This window comes from Stylophora pistillata, chromosome 1, assembly GCF_964205215.1.
Source record: "Stylophora pistillata chromosome 1, jaStyPist1.2, whole genome shotgun sequence".
Classification (NCBI taxonomy): Eukaryota; Metazoa; Cnidaria; class Anthozoa; order Scleractinia; family Pocilloporidae; genus Stylophora; species Stylophora pistillata.
Window position 1 is genome coordinate 51,276,730 of NC_142519.1, and position 12,615 is coordinate 51,289,344.

Here is a 12,615-nt window from a genome sequence, read left to right on the forward strand (position 1 = left end):
TGACAAATTGACATGCTCTATTTAGTGTGTAAAGGAAACCTTAGAAACTAGCCTAATCATGAAATACTCTCTAATGCTCTCTCTCCCATTGTCAATGTTCAAACAATTTCTTGCAATCAAAATATAACAGTACTACAGTTTATATCACTAACTCTATATAAAATTATTCATTAATCAATTTTCAGCTCCCATTGACTACTGGCCATAACATGCAGTTCCTGACTCAATCCTCACAAACTGGTCCACTTCCAGTTCCAACTGTCCACTCCACTCCACTCCAGTCCACCACAGTCCAGTCTGATCTAGTCCGTTCCAGTCACCTTTCCTTTTCTCACTGCTTCCCAGCTAACACATAACAAGTCAAGGCTGACTCCTTCCAGATTGATTCTGATGGAGAAAATACAAAGATTTGGGGAATTGGACTGTTTGGGAAGATGAGACCACAAATCGAGTTTCTCTTCACTTCTTTCCAATGTCTGCTACATCTTGTTACATGCATTTACTCTGATGATCATCTGGGAATGAGTCAGTAAGAAGACACTGATGGAAGACAAACACAACAGGTCAGAGAATTCCTTGTGGGTTGGACGAGAGGGACTATAATATAAAGCACTGGTTGAACCTCATTTTAAATTTTAGACAGAAGTCTGGAAATTTGTCATTCGGCTTAATTTAATGTAGTTAGCTAAGTTAGTTGGGTCCCCTGGGGTTGGCTGGGCCTCCCTTTTTTCTTCCCTTAATTTTAATAGGGTTCCTTTTCAGGTACTTTCGGCTTAGGTTAGGTTTCGGCTTAAGATTCTTCTTTAGACAATTTTGGCCTTGATTCTACATCACGACTGGATGAACTGTGCACATATCCCCCAGGACTACAATGGCTCTTCAACCATGGACATCAACATCCACTCTTCCGCGCTGGGGCTCCCTGCTTAGTAGCGCCTCAAATACCAATTTAATAATGTTTCACCCGATAGCAGCAATTCCATAGACTGCAATCTAGTGAAGCATATTATATTGTAAAAATTATTGCGGCAACCCATTTTGGCCAAAGGTTCAACCAGACATCGATTTAGTTACTATATATTTAACTGGATAAATTAGGCCATTCAACTGGGAAGTGAGCTCATTTGCCACTTCTATCATGTTTAGTGGTTTAACTCCAGTTGAAGCCGCTTGTCAAGGCTTCATTTAGTGGGAAATAGGGAACTGCACACACCAGCTTAGGTCACAGAGAAAATAAACTAGGCTAAGTGTATGCTGTATTTTGACAGCATAATAGCTGTCAGTCCAAATTGCGGGCCAATTAATGTCGAAAATACAACACATCAACCAACATCATGGAGCAGAAAAGGAATCACAATGGAGAGGAGAAAACATAATATAGTTTTAAGAAATGGCCCAGTATTAATATTTGCTTTTCAATCATACATTAAGCCAATTGTTTGACAAGTCAGCTTACAGGCTGTCACCAAATTTTGCAAAATCAACTCCTCACTCAACATCCCAGCCTCGTGTGTACAGCAACCAACCCACAGAAAGGTAGGGCAAGGTCTGCCAGATGTCACCAGGTGGGTGGGTTTTATTTTATTCCGAGTTCGGCTTTTAGCTTCAAATTCACTTCGGCTATCACTCCGACCTTCGATTTCAACACCTATTGGCATCCAATTTACTGTATATAGGCTTGGTAACGACCTTGAATCGTTAGCTAGCTACCATCTGGGACACCATTAATGTTCTAATCGGGATGTCAACATTTACTGACACAAGAACACTTGAGGTTTCCACAGATGCTAAATTTTTCATATAGGAAAGCGCATCCTACCCTAGACGATTAACTAATAAAATGATTCATGTAACATTTTCAAAAATAAAAATCGCACAACTCTGTGTTTTTGTGTCTTACTCTGAAATAAATGGGCTACAAAGTGCAATCAACATAACATAAACTAATACAACATTTTTTCCAGAAAGAAGGTAGGTGCTACTGACATCTTTTATTTCAGGATTTCTGGGCCCATTTGGAGGCAAAATTGCACTCAACTTTTCCTCTAGGGCAGCATGAAGAGGCCCATTTTCAGGTACAAATGTGCTTTTTGGTAGTTCAATGACCCTCGCTCTGTTTGAGAAACCACTTTAAGTGCACTTTACAGACTAGCTCATTTTCGGGAGCTAACATTTCCACTTTGAGAAAAGATGATATTACTAACCGTTACTAATTCCAGGAAAGATGATGCTGTAGCTGATCTCATGGACCAGTTAAGATAGATATGAAGAAGAGAACTCTATTCATCTCAAGCTCTTTCTGCAGATGGTAAGTTGCAGTTGACTGTAGCTTTGTGTGTGTACATAACAGCATGCATGCTTTGGTTTTTTCAGGTCGTCTTTTTAGTGAGATCATCAACACAAGGCTATGGAAAATAAGGTAAAATATAGCAAAAGCATAAAGATATTTGTAACCATTTTACCTGCTAATAGAAAATTCAGAATTCAAACAGTTGAATACCTTTAAGGGGTAAATTATGCAACAAGTTAATTAACAAAGCATTTAAAGGCAGTTTTTCAGAATAAATTGACGGAGTATTGGTCTCATTTTAAAAAATGATTCAAGCTTTTTAGGGGGCATTAAGCCACTAGGGAAAATTCAGTGACTAACTTATCAACAGTTAGCTTTAAAAAAAAACAAATTATCCAACTAGTCAATCACGTGCAAAAAGTTCAAGTACACTTGGCATGCTGTAGAAGGAAATCTCTTATTAAACCTTTGCATAGTCTTAATCTTATTAGGCCCTTTGCAACTGGAGAGAAAATGGTTAACTTGAAAAACAACAATACAGCTGCTTACTACCCAGAAGAAACCAGCCTACAGCCCTTAAAACACCATGTCCCTTCTCTGGATCAACTGCAACTATACGAAGTCCATCAAGCACCACCTAGTCCTTCACTTCAACCCCTGTGTAAGGCAACAAAATTAAGCCCAAGAGGCAAGAACTAGTATAATAAGTCCTTCCATCTCCCCTTTAGAAGACCAACAAGACTTAAGACTAGGAGGGGAACTGGAACCTTTATCCCTCCTTACAGCTTCTATTGAAGACTAAAACACTTAGAGCTACGAGGCAAGAACTGCAAATTTTAGACCTCTACATCAGCTCCAATGCAGAATAACAAGACTTGGACACAAGACTTCATTTAGTGGGAAATAGGGAACTGCACACACCAGCTTAGGTGATAGACAATAAACTACTTGTATAATTGTTTGATAGCATAACAGCTGTCAGTTCAAATTCTGGGCAAAAATAGAACACATCAACTAACATTATGGAGCAGATGAGGAGTCACAATGGAGAGGAAACCTCACATTAGTCTTAAGAAATGGCCCAGTTAAAATATTTGCTTTTGGTTCATACATTAAAGCAATTGTCTTAAAAACCGGTGTGTTTTATTCTATTCCGAGTTCGGCTTTCGGTTTGAAATTCACTATGGCTATCATTCCGTCTTTCGATTTCAACATCAATTGGCATCAAATTTACTGTCTAAGAGCTTGATAACGACCCTTACTCATTAACTAGCCAACCTCTTAAACCTGATCTGGGACACCCTGAGTGTTCCAATTGGGGTGTTGACATTTACTGACACAGGAACACTTCAGGTTTCTGCAGATGCTTAATTTTTCATTTAGGAAATTTAGAGTGCATCCCACCCTTAGCAAGAATTTAACAAGCAACTGATTGTAATATTTTCAAAAAGTAGAGAAAAACAACCTGTGTGTCTGTTATTCTTCTTCAGAAACCTACCTTCAGACTTTAACTACAAGATTACTAATTTATTTACTTTTCAGGGATTTAATTCTAGCAGCTCCGAGCCCATTTTTTGGAGCAGACCTGAAGATTGATGGTTCCATAACATAACAAAAAATTAATGTGTCACCAAAATATACACATGCAAATTCATTGAAAACTTAAGAATGATGTTCATATAAAAAATTAAACAACAACAAACATATGAAACATATGTGTGAACTGCGGTTATGAGACGTATATGAGAACGATCCTTCGCAGTAAAGCACTATTTGAGCAATAGTGAAAATCAGACCTGAAAAAAAAAAAAAAAAAAAAAAAAAAAAAAAAATTTCAGGCCTGTACGGGATTCGAACCACTGACCTCTGCGATACTAGTGCAGCGCTCTACCAATTGAGCTAACAAGCCAACTGGGAGCAGGCCATCAAATTAATTCTATATAAACCCGTAGATGATAAATCAAACAACAACAAACATATGAAACATATGTGTGAACTGCGGTTATGAGACGTATATGAGAACGATCCTTCGCAGTAAAGCACTATTTGAGCAATAGTGAAAATCAGACCTGAAAAAAAAAAAAAAAATTCAGGCCTGTACGGGATTCGAACCACTGACCTCTGCGATACTAGTGCAGCGCTCTACCAATTGAGCTAACAAGCCAACTGGGAGCAGGCCATCAAATTAATTCGATATAAACCCGTAGATGATAAATCAAACAACAACAAACATATGAAACATATGTGTGAACTGCGGTTATGAGACGTATAAGAGAACGATCCTTCGCAGTAAAGCACTATTTGAGCAATAGTGAAAAAAAATTTCAGGCCTGTACGGGATTCGAACCCCTGACCTCTGCGATACTAGTCTCATAACCGCAGTTCACACATATGTTTCATATGTTTGTTGTTGTTTGATTTATCATCTACGGGTTTATATCGAATTAATTTGATGGCCTGCTCCCAGTTGGCTTGTTAGCTCAATTGTTAGAGCGCTGCACTAGTATCGCAGAGGTCAGTGGTTCGAATCCCGTACAGGCCTGAATTTTTTTTTTTTTTTTCAGGTCTGATTTTCACTATTGCTCAAATAGTGCTTTACTGCAAAGGATCGTTCTCATATACGTCTCATAACCGCAGTTCACACATATGTTTCATATGTTTGTTGTTGTTTGATTTATCATCTACGGGTTTATATCGAACTAATTTGATGGCCTGCTCCCAGTTGGCTTGTTAGCTCAATTGGTAGAGCGCTGCACTAGTATCGCAGAGGTCAGTGGTTCGAATCCCGTACAGGCCTGAAATTTTTTTTTCAGGTCTGATTTTCACTATTGCTCAAATAGTGCTTTACTGCGAAGGATCGTTCTCATATACATATAAAAAATTCTTAAAAAAAGACTGTCTCTCTGTGTGTCACTTTCTTAGAAAGTCATAGTTACTAACAACTAACTTTTTTCAGGAACAAGGTAAGTGCCATTATTTGGGGCTGACAATTTATTGCATTTTTTTTCAGGACAAGGTAAGTGTACTAGCCTATTTTGGTTGCACCATCATTCTCTTACAAATACATACATCATTTTACTTGTTATTTATCACTATGTTAACAAACATTTCTTCAAACAGCAAAAAAGGTGAGTGCTACTAGTGCCTCCTACATGTACATGCAGTTATCAGTGGATAATCATCAAGTTATTAATCAGTATGTTCTCAAACATTTTTTTTAAAAGCATTAAAGGTGAGTATCAATAATACTTCTTATATCAGTCTATAACCCAACATGTTCCTAATCAGTATGTTCTCAAACATTTTTTTAAACAGCAAATAAGGTGAGTATCAATAAATATATCTTATTAACCAAGTGCGAGGGCCATACTGGGAGAATATCAGCCTGAGATCTTGACAGTATCGACCGAGTACAGCGAGGTCCGTACAAAAAAGCTCGAGGGCCGATATACTTCCAGTACAGTCCTGAGCAAGCTTGGTTAATAGGAGATTTATTATAAGACTAAAGTTCAAAGGGACACAAGTGCGGTATCATTCGGGACCATTCGGGACAGTGGCCGGTCCAATACTTAGAGAATATTGACCGGCAATAGAGCATTTTGAATGGTTGATTTTAGTTATTGGCCCTCTGACTGCCCGAGTCGTGTAATATTACTTCTTATATCAGTCTATAACCCATCATGTTCCTAATCAGTATGTTGTCAAACATTTTTTTAAACAGCAAAAAAGGTGAGTATCAATAATACTTCTTATATCAGTCTTAATAACCCATCATGTTCCTAATCAGTATGTTCTCAAACATTTTTTTAAACAGCAAAAAAGGTGAGTATCAATAATACTTCTTATATCAGTCTATAACCCATCATGTTCCTAATCAGTATGTTCTCAAACATTTTTTTAAACAGCAAATAAGGTGAGTATCAATAAATATATCTTATTAACCAAGTGTGAGGGCCGTACTGGGAGAATATCAGCCTGAGATCTTGACAGTACGGACCAAGTGCAGCGAGGTCTGTACAAAAAAGTTCGAGGGCCGATATTCTTCCAGTACAGTCCTGAGCAAGCTTGGTTAATAGATTTATTTTACGACTGAAGTTCAAAGGGACACAAGTGCGGTATCATTCGGGACCATTCGGGACAGTGCCCAGTCCAATACTTAGAGAATATTGACTGGCAATAGAGCATTTTGATTGGTTGATTTTAGTCATTGGCCCTCTGACTACCCGAGTCGTGTAATAATACTTCTTATATCAGTCTATAACCCGTCATGTTCCTAATCAGTATGTTGTCAAACATTTTTTTAAACAGCAAAAAAGGTGAGTATCAATAATACATCTTATATCACTCCTAATAACCCATCATGTTCCTAATCAGTATGTTCTCAAACATTTTTTTAAACAGCAAAAAAGGTGAGTATCAATAATACTTCTTATATCAGTCTATAACCCATCATGTTCCTAATCAGTATGTTCTCAAACATTTTTTTAAACAGCAAATAAGGTGGGTATCAATAAATATATCTTATTAACCAAGTGCGAGGGCCATACTGGGAGAATATCAGCCTGAGATCTTGACAGTACCGACCGAGTGCAGCGAGGTCCGTACAAAAAAGCTCAAGGGCCGATATTCTTCCAGTACAGTCCTGAGCAGGCTTGGTTAATAGGAGATTTATTATAAGACTGAAGTTCAAAGGGCCACAAGTGCGGTATCATTTGTGACCATTCAGGACAGTGCGCGGTCCAATACTTAGAGAATATTGACCGGCAATAGAGCATTTTGAGTGGTTGATTTTAGTTATTGGCCCTCTGACTGCCCGAGTCGTGTAATAATACTTCTTATATCAGTCTATAACCCATCATGTTCCTAATCAGTATGTTATCAAACAATTTTTTAAACAGCAAATAAGGTGAGTATCAATAATACTTCTTATATCAGTCTATAACCCATCATGTTTCTAGTCAGTATGTTCTCAAACATTTATTTAAACAGCAAAAAAGGTGAGTATCGATAATACTTCTTATATATTCTATAACTCATCATATTACTAACCAGTATGTTCTCAAACATTTTTTTAACAGTAAAAAAGGTGAGTGCTAGTTATGTCTCTTATTTCTGTCTATTTCTCATCAAAACAAGGTTAGTCATGGTAACATTTTTATATTGGGAGCTTGAAGTCTTATTTCCAGGGCAAACGACTAGATTAATAACAGGAAAAGGAATTCAGACTACAGACAAATAAACAAACAAATTCTTATTATTTTTCCAGCTCAGACACTCATTCTCAGCCTTTTAAAAAGGTAAGTAAGCTTAACTGTCACAAATACAGTATGCAGAACAGCCTGAAGGCTTTAATTAGTTTCCAGGAAATCTGATCATTTGAAAGCACCAAAATAAACCAGAAGGAATTCATAGATCCTATCCAGGTCAGCATTGAACCCTTTAATTACCTCAAGGAAATTATTAACTCTCCCAAATAATATCACTACAATATCCAGCAAACAGGTAATGAGAACACCCAAACTTGTCAGATAGAAGTTGTTCGGCAAACGAACTTAAAAAAAAACTTATAACACTCTTGAAATATATGGAGACTGCATGAACCACAAAATGGCATATAATTCTTGTTGTGGTTATACCCATTTGACAGCCTATCAGACCAGTCATGAGCAAACAGTCCTTAGCAGCTAGAAAGCCCCATGCTGGAAACAAAAACTTAAAGGTTGGTCCTTTCTCTTTGAGTTTTTAGGATGTAAGTTACACTTCAAGAATAAGGAAGAGACAATCACTATTCATGAGACAAAATAATTTCAGAGAAAGTATCCAGCAATCATGCAGGTTCATTGCTCTGGACTAACTTTCAAATCTAACTCTTGTAACATCCTTTAACAAAAATCTACGTCTTCAAACAAAACAAATCATGTATTCCTTACACTGCTGCTATGTTATTTTTAACGAAAAAAATTAGATAATGGGATTTTGACATTTAAAAGACTTTTGGCACAGTACCTTGTGGTACATTGTTATTATTAGTATACACTTCACAGAGTGTTAGTGTGTTCTTCCACTTTGAATTCAAAGAATCTGCAGATGCTCTGAATACAGTACATCAACCCAAGCAGCAAATGTACATTTAAAAGATATAACTGTGTGTGAAAATTTTGAGTGTTGGCAAAATCAACATTCCAAATAATTCAAAATAGGTTACAAAAATTTAGCACTTAACTAATACTACTTTCTTCACAACATTATTAAAATTATCTGCTGTTTTATTTTTTTTTTCAGCCTCTACAAATGTAGCTACTGGTGCCTAAGAAGGAGATAAGGCATTTTCATAAAGGACAGTAACAAACAAAGGCTGTGTAATTACAGTAGTAAAACATTTTAGGGTAAAACATTGTTAAGCTACCTTCAAACCCAGAGGGTTCAATCACCATAGCACAGGTTTGGGGAACATGGTCCCCATTTTTCCCTATGCGGGGTTTTTTCGGGTTTACGTGTCCAGCCAAGGTGCAATCACCTCTTACACCTTAAAATTAGTGTGCATATTCTCCATACTTTTTTCTTGAAATTTCCAAAGGCACTGACCAGGAGAATTTGAATAAAAACCAAAAGCTTCCTTGCCAAAATTTTTGATCCAAAATTGATACTGCAAGAACTAATTAGATGCTCTCAATATGTTGTACGATGTAATACATATTTCACCAAGCTGAATGACAATCAACAAATATCAAAAACTTTAACTTGGTATAAAATAATTTTTTGTGTCCAAGAAAACATGCTTAGACTTGAATTAAAATCAGGGGTGTTGGAAATTAAAACATGACATTTCCAAAATTTGGGCATTTTGCACTTGGAACATTCTGAGCTCTCCATAATATTCTTTAAAGCTTATAATCTAACATTAACTAACCTTTTAATCCACTAATTACTTACGGAGAAATCTGAGTGTTTCAGGTCAGGGGATAAAATCCAAAATTAACAAGGTTTTTTTTTTTTTTCGGAAAATGATTCAAGTCTTAGCACATTACAATTTTCTTGAAGTACTTAGCTGAGGTTAAAGTTCAGATTTCTCAATCAACATGTTATATAGATTATTTGAACTCTAAAACTTGCTGAAAAGGTTTAATAAATGACTTCTGCAGCAACTCTGCATGTAGTTAGATCCAAAAAACCATATATTAAGTAAAGAATTGTATTTTTTGAATATATCATATCATATTACTCTAATTTAGAGGTTGTCGGACATTCAGGAGGAAATTTAGAATGTTGTTCCCATATAACAGACTGATGTCAAAGCAAAGTAGGTTTGCGATAACTCAAATGTTTTGGGTGGAAGGTATGGGTGGTGGAGTGGTGGTGATGGTAAGGACTAAGAAACAGATTGGGACGGAGGGAGGGCTACTATTGTGGGCGGGGGTTTACAAATGCGGCTATGACTGAAAAGGATCATGGGAGGTTGGGGAGGTAAAATGTTGGGATGGGTGGGTATTAAATGGGTTTGGGTTAGAGACAGGGAGGGTTACAGGCTAGGGTGAGGGTTTTAACTTGGGTAAAGAGGAATAGGGTGGTTTTTATGGTGTTTGGAGATGGTGGGTAAGTGTTTGGTTGGAGTTTTGGTGGGCAGGCAGGCAGGTAGACATTGATTTGAGGCTGAGTTAAGGTTCCTATTTAGGAATCAGGTGGAATGTTTGAGTTGTCTCAAATTCACTTCTGTGTTTTTCATCAGTTTGAAACTTTTTGAGTCATTACTTGTAAATTTTTCAATACTGTTTCCAATTCTTTAAAGGAAATTAGCACCTAAGTTCTTAAGTAAATAATTTTTTCCAGTTCTCTTTAAGTTAAAATTTCATTCTTACTGAGTTAAAAAATGTTGTGGTATGTTTTCCCTTCAAATCAATTATTTATAAAAGATTCCTGTGTTTTAATAAAGTAAGACTATCACAGTTTGATCAAAAGATGTCTTTTTTGTTTTTTTCCTCCTAATCCCAAACTTCCTATTCTTATTAATTTTTAATCCATGGAAACCTTAGCATGGTCATTTTGTGGAGACTCAAATGTGCTCAAAGAGCCAGAGGAGGTTCTAGACAGTAAATCCAAAATAAAAGTTTTGGACAGTTGCATAATAAAAGTATGAAGTGTTATCATCTGAATAACGGTGGCTCTGGAATAGACTGTTATGGGTGATGGTAACCAACCCCTTAAAGATTTGAGTGAAAGGAAGAGCCAGTTGACTCTTATTTCAAATGTCCTAACCCACTGACTGCTATTCCCTGGTTCAAACCATTCACTGTAAATTCAGGTCAATTGAACACGAGTAAAAAGATGGAAACATTAAAAGTTTTTAAAGCCATGCCGTATATAAGATTAATTGGTGGTCGCCATAAATAGATGTCGCATCCTTGAATTTCTTGATTGGGTTACTATTGCTTCAGACAAAGTTAACTTGCACGCTGGAAGTCCTAGCGAGTAAAATTAAATCTCTTATCTTAAGTAACGTCTAATTAATCGTTTTAATCGCATGGAGCTTTCTTTTAAATGCAAAAGATCTAGGCACTAGAGCGCGTCCACCAAAGAAGTAACGCATTGATCGATCTTTGGCACCTTTTGCTGTGATGTCAAGCGGCATATATCTTTAGAAATCAACACTTTATCATTACTGCGTATGTTACTTGAAGTGTGGTTAAAATACATGTTAGGAGCCTTACTTGTGATCGTAAGCTGTCTGCTTCCCGCATCAACACAAGCTAAATTTTTCCTAACAAGCGAGCGAAGCGCCAAGTAACCCCTCGTGTACGTTTCACGTTCTTTTGGTAAGACTTCGTAGACATGCTATCCCACTCTCTGCTTTCGACGTAAAGCAGCTTCAAAAAGTGAAGTGTCAGAAGATACTTAAGGGCTGTAATAGCCGAGATTATCAGTGTCTGGCCATAACAGCGTGTACATTCATGATCAGGCGCCATTTTGACTGACGCGCAAACGATCCCAGAAGCACTAGTAGATTGCCTAGCTCCTTTGATGTCTGGAAAAACTTAAATGGTTTAGGTATTACGGCATGGTTTATTTACTTGAATTTAGCCGATTTCTTTTATAACGTGATCATTTTTTTCCCAAAAATTCCCTTAGTTAACGGAATATTACAAGCACACCTCTTCACTTAACGACCAGAATCAGGGCTAATGCTTGCTAAAGACGACAAGGATTTATGCACGAACACGGAGGACGGAGCAAAAATTCCTTACAGCCACATGATTTGCCAGGGCATATGGTATTTCCAGGACTGGACTGGACTGGACTGGACTGGACTGGACTAGACTGGACTAGACTGGACTGGACTAGTAAAACGCGGACTAGTAAAGCGCGGACTAGTAAAACGCGGACTAGTAAAACGCGGACTAGTAAAACGCGGACTAGTAAAACGCGGACTAGTAAAACGCGGACTAGTAAAACGCGGACTAGTAAAACGCAGACTAGTAAAACGCGGACTAGTAAAACGCGGACTTAACAACAACAACAAAAAAACAATTTCATACAAAGGCGATCACAAGACTTAATGGCGAGCCAATTTAGTGAGTGACAATCCCTGTTTGACCTTTAAACTACACATGGGTTTGACGTACACCAGATGCAAACGAATTTATAAGTTTAGGCTAAGAAAGAATTTTATTCAGCACCAGTTCAAAATCCTAAAATACACTTTCGTCGTAAATTTCATAGCAGAAACGCAGGAATTCGATGAATAAAAGTCGCATTAAATCTCCTTGTGTCTAGGTAGAAAGAGTCTCATTGACTTCAGCTTTTCGGTGGAAGAAACACCGATTTACACATGCCGTTACAGAAAACAAACAAGCAGACTGACGACTCCAAAACACATATTTGCATTCACTTACAATTTGACTTTCCGTGACATTTTAAAACGGAACAGAGGTAAATCTTCGAAGATTAATCGTCGTTGGAAATAAAAAATACTTCTCGTAAGATCTCTGTTTTTCTCTTTACGAGAAAATCTTTGCATGATCAGTGAACTCGTGTGAGTTTTTCATACAAGTTTTATTCATCCAATTTTTAATATAAAAGAAAAATCGAGTTTCCTGATGAGAAATTTACGACAAAAGTGTATTTTAAGATTTTGAACTGCTGCTCAATAAAATTCTTTCTTTGTTAGCCTAAACTTATAAAATCGTTTGTATCTGGTGCATGTCAAACCCATTTGTAGCTTAAAGGTTAAAAAGGGATTGTCACTCACTGAATTGGCTCGCCATTAAGTCTTGTGATCGCCTTCGTATGGAATTATTTTTTGTTGTTTAGTCCGCGTTTTACAAGTCCGC

The 12,615-nt window shown here is 37.1% G+C and overlaps 1 long non-coding RNA gene across 1 annotated transcript; it reads left to right on the forward strand.

Moving 5' to 3' along the window:
- The first annotated feature begins 4,685 nt into the window (after window positions 1–4,685).
- LOC148742982 (uncharacterized) lies at window positions 4,686–9,496 on the forward strand. Its single transcript, XR_016001582.1, has 3 exons — window positions 4,686–7,587; window positions 7,938–8,009; window positions 8,573–9,496. It is a non-coding gene; the product is annotated as an uncharacterized LOC148742982 (long non-coding RNA).
- Window positions 9,497–12,615: the final 3,119 nt, after the last annotated feature.